General features: G+C 34.8%; 1 protein-coding gene across 3 annotated transcripts in view; it reads left to right on the top strand.

Annotated features, from left to right (window-relative positions):
• The window catches only part of LOC125652710 (alpha-actinin-like), a 43,926-nt gene that overhangs the window by 7,066 nt on the left and 31,918 nt on the right, over positions 1 to 4,942 (top strand). For all 3 annotated transcript variants that reach the window (XM_048882079.2, XM_056164731.1, XM_048882078.2), the window contains exon 3: positions 3,286 to 3,948. The gene's annotated coding sequence lies outside the window, so the exon portion shown is untranslated. The remainder of the gene's footprint in view (positions 1 to 3,285; positions 3,949 to 4,942) is intronic.

Genomic DNA, 4,942 nt, shown 5'->3' with positions numbered 1-4,942 from the left:
TCCCCCTCCAACATTGGCATATAGGAATTTCCCATCCTGTGAGCTTAACTTTTCATATTTGACCTTGATAACAAGACATTTTATATATGAGGCCTAAGGAAATATGATGTACACACAATTTGTACCAATATACCTGGAAATTAATGTTCTTGACCAAATCTTGACATATGTACACTGATCAAGACATTTGCAACTATTGTTTTTGTCAATCTGTCAATCATTTAAAACATGTGATAAATCCTGCTCAGACAGATCCCCCACACTCTTCAAGACTCAAGACTTTGATCTTGATAACGAGACTTCACAAGAGTAATTTAAATGCATGTAAATACTGAGAGGATAAGTAAGTTCATATAACTTTAAAAAATTGTTATGAATATGTTGATACAATTGCCATTTTTAAAACAATTCATTCCAAATCCTGCACACTTTATATAAAAGGTACCGTTAAGGTGAATTAGGTGTGATTAAATGATTGAAGATGATTATTTTCACGATAATACAAATCCTCAGAATTACTTATAACTGAAATTGTAAATCTGCAGAATTTTGACCCCACAGAACAATGAACATGTACATACACATGAAATAAAGATCATTCCGACTTCATTGTAAGCAGTAGTTTCTTGTAAGCCTGCTTGTTTTAACCCTAGTTTACTGTAAATGTGTATAATTAGCAATCTGTAGATGAATTGTTACATGTACTTATGAAAACACTTATCTTCAGACAAGATTAAATTGTTATGTTTTGTTGAATTTTTTTATTTTAAGATGTTCTCAGGGGTCAGTTTAATTCCTGTCAATAAGTCTTCTGCTGAGGTATTAGTCATCCTATGCATGATAACTCTATGATCAGATGGACAATGCTGCATGGCATATCCTAATTTTCTAAGTCAAAAAGGAGGTAGCTGGTGGACCTTGATCACGTACTGAATGAAGTTTTATCAAATACAAAATCTGAACAAAGTGTGCAGTCTCAATCACTAAAGTAGGTTTTTTCTCATTCTGATTAGATGTAACTGTAGGGTGTAATCTGAATCATTGAACTTATGAGACATTTCAGGATAAATGTTTAAGTTGTTTGTAGTAGGGGTGGGTATAGAATCATGGAGTAATTTGTATGATGGGCAAAGTAAAATTTGTAGACCCTACATTTGTTTTTATATCCACCACGAGACAATAAACATAGACTTTTTATATCCACCACGATACAATAAACATATGCTTTTTATATCCACCACGAGACAATAAACATATGCTTTTTATATCCACCACGAGACAATAATCATAGGCTTTTTATATCCACCACGATACAATAAACATAGGGTTTTTATATCCACCACGATACAATAAACATAGGCTTTTTATATCCACCACAATTCAATAAACATAGGCTTTTTATATCCACCATGAGACAATAAACATAGGCTTTTTATATCCACCACGATACAATAAACATAGGGTTTTTATATCCACCATGAGACAATAAACATAGGCTTTTTATATCCACCACAATTCAATAATCATAGGCTTTTTATATCCACCACGAGACAATAAACATAGGGTTTTTATATCCACCACGATACAATAAACATAGGCTTTTTATATCCACCATGAGACAATAAACATAGGCATAAAGCCACTTTTATAACTTATATTTTGTTATTTTGATTTGTGTCAAATTGAAAGGGTTCATTCATTGAAATGGCATCAGATCATCACCAACAAAACATTGCTAAGTTTCAAGTCCTAGTAAGTGATACATGTAGTAACTCTGAGGTTCTTAAAACTCAACATGGCCTAAAACAAATTATTTTAATGAGGGATCATTCGTCCCCTTCACACCTTTTTTAGGGGTGTTTTTGTTGTTGTTTTTTTTTACACAAACTTCTATTATGGGTATATCAGTATTTCATTATTTTAGAGACCTAGCTTTTACTTGGATTGTTGCAGCTTGCAATGAATTGAGAGATTTGAGTGTCAGGTGGCATAATGCACTAGAATTGACTTAAACCACATGTTTTTCTTAGTATGTGTTGTAGATTGAGAAACAAAAGTGCTAACAAAACCACTTTTATTGACCCAAAGATTTAAGGTTGTGGTCTTTGAGGTAGTACGTGCTTGCTTATTGTGTATAAATTGGCCATTGTAACATTTGCACTACTGTGAACAATGCAGTGTACTATTTTCTAAGCATAATTGGTTTTCACAATGAAGGCATGAATGTTTGCAAATTCTTGAGAATCTTGGCAAATGCAGGTGTATGTATATAATTAGAGTTTTAGTAGTATGCCACCTCTAGGTCAGGTTAATATGCCAAGTAACTTCCTGCCTGTTGATAATATGATAACTTCATACATATAGTAACACACAAACCATAGTACAAAATCTCGTAATTATACATGTATCCTAAAAATATACCATGCTTTACATCAAGCTGCAGTAAAGTTAATCTTAAAACACCCACCCTCCTCAAAAAAAAAAAAGAAAACAGAAAAGAAAAGAAAAAGAAAAAAACGGAAATAAAAAATCAAAATGCCATAAAAAAATTGATCTGTCTGACATCATGTGGTGAGGCATCCCATTTTGTCTGATTTGGTGCGTGTTTCTGTTGGAGGTGTGGTATTTCTCACAATTCAGAAACTGTTTTCAGGCAATTGTAGAGGCTAGAGGTCGATAGTGAATGCATTGTCTGGCAAATGTAATGAACATTTTGGGATTCATAGAGTAAAGATGTGTGGTATGTGGTTGGTTTAATCTGTTCTAGATCATATATATGCTATTTCAGTAAGAAATATTTTTTTTTTTTTTTTTTTTGCTGTTTTCATGGAGTGAAAGTTTAAAATGGTGCATTTCTCTATTGGAGAGAGAAAACTTGATCCTGCGCAGATTATGTGTACAGAGACAAACACTGTACTACGATTGTTGTGAATTGTTCTCATTATACAAATTCTTGTGTCTAGGTTTCCATGGTGCAGGCATTGTTTGCAAAGGTGCAGCACTAGCATATAGTTCTTTGTGAATATCCTACATTAAGAATCTTATAGTGCAGGTTAAATGATTGGTCATTTTTCGACATACGTGACATGCTGACCCAACACTATCGAATTAGACCGGATGAAATGATTGGAATATGCATTGGTTTCATACTGATTCTTCATATCAGCTATATTGGAAATGGCAATGTGGGAATTGTTCATTTGTATAAACCTACTATTATGAAGATAAGATAAATTTAGCTGTAGATGCAATTTAATGTGAATAATGTTTTCTTCTGTTTTATAGGAAATGAAGAATAGCTCAGAGTCAGTCTAGAAAAAGGATTCTCAGACTATTTGCTCAGGCAGTGTGTGTTCTGTATGAGATATTGCCAACAGCAATGAGTAAAGTATTAGGTGAATGGACCACTTGAGTGAAAGTGAAGCTGTTGGAAAAGAGATTACATAAGTGATTTGATCATGACTTTTACAACTGACAGTGCTAAAATAATTCACATGTACATGAATGCTTGATGAGTCATATTTGAGTGAAATATGTGTTTGTCAATGAATATGTGTTTGACTTTGTACTACAAGAGTGTTTGGAGTGTTGGTGTGCTCAGTATTAAAATACTGTACATAAGTTTGGGATATAGAAGAATCAGTGTAAATCTTAACATGTTGTGAGACTTTCACAAAAATAAGCCCATGTAAATATATCAAGATTAAAGAAGGACTTGATGCAACAAAAACACAGGCTGTGGAATTATTTATTGTAGATACTATAGTCAATTAGTCATACTTGTCAGATTAGTTTGAACATATTCTATTGTACTGTTCTGACAACTTGTTAGGTTCTAACTTTGATACTTGATGATGTTGAGGAAGTCTCAGAATGGGAGAGTCTTCTCTGTGTGGTGGAGACTCTCTGTATGTCATCATCTCAAACTTAAATGTCTCTCCAATAAAAGTAAGTGAATACTTGAAATTTCATTGTCATCTCCAGGTTTTGTATCAGAAATAGAGGATGTCAAGCAGAAAACTTGAGTCAGCTGGTCATGCATGGGGCCACCTTTAGTTTTTAAGTGGGTCTAGGGAAACTTCCCTAGTAGAGTTCAGGAGGCAAAACTCCCTTGAAAGTTCCTGGATTTTTTTTTAAGTTTGTGTCTAAATTTAGTTATTAAGCATGAACCAATTACAAAATGTAGGTGATAATGTATTAAGTGTTTTGAAGGCAGATAGAATCTCATCACTGTTGGCCAGATAGCTTAGTTGGTAGAGCATCTGACTAGAGATTCAGGGGGCCCGGGTTTGAATTCTGGTCTGATCCATTGCATTTTCTTCTTTCCTGTTACATTTGCTGCTTAGACCAGCCCCTGGAACTGTCAGGTGAAAATGTCTGCCAGGGGATAAAGATCCTGGGTTGCCGTCTTCGAAGTGTGCAGACATTTAAGGAGGAGAAATGTAGCAGGCGAATGGGTTCGATCGCCGGTGGCCAGATAGCTCAGTTGATAGAGCAAATTACTGGAGATTCGGGGGGCCCAGGTTCGAATCCTGATTTGATCCATTGCATTTTCTCCCTTAATTCCTATTACAAATGTTTTTTAAAAAAATGTTTGCCCTGAATTACTGTACTAATTAAATCATCAGCAGAGATTGCAGTACATTATAGGAATTACAATTAGTACATGCACTTGATTTATTACATATTGTATATATCATTGTCATTCAACTTGAGTAATAAATGTCCTTACTTTGAATATTAGTTTAGCACTAGTTTTACGGACCTTATTGAACACCTCGGACATCCACTCAGTTGGAGTCAGCCACTTAACTTTATATATCAGCCTGCTCCCTAAGCTAGGAGTGAACATGAGTTAGGGGGGTTAGAATGTTGACTCGCCCCAGGTTCTGCCCATGGCCAAGAGGGGCCCTATTGTCACTCAAGCACTACCCACCAGGGA

Source organism: Ostrea edulis, chromosome 5 (genome assembly GCF_947568905.1).
Source record: "Ostrea edulis chromosome 5, xbOstEdul1.1, whole genome shotgun sequence".
NCBI lineage: Eukaryota > Metazoa > Mollusca > Bivalvia > Ostreida > Ostreidae > Ostrea > Ostrea edulis.
This window is presented reverse-complemented; position numbering and strand designations above follow the sequence as displayed.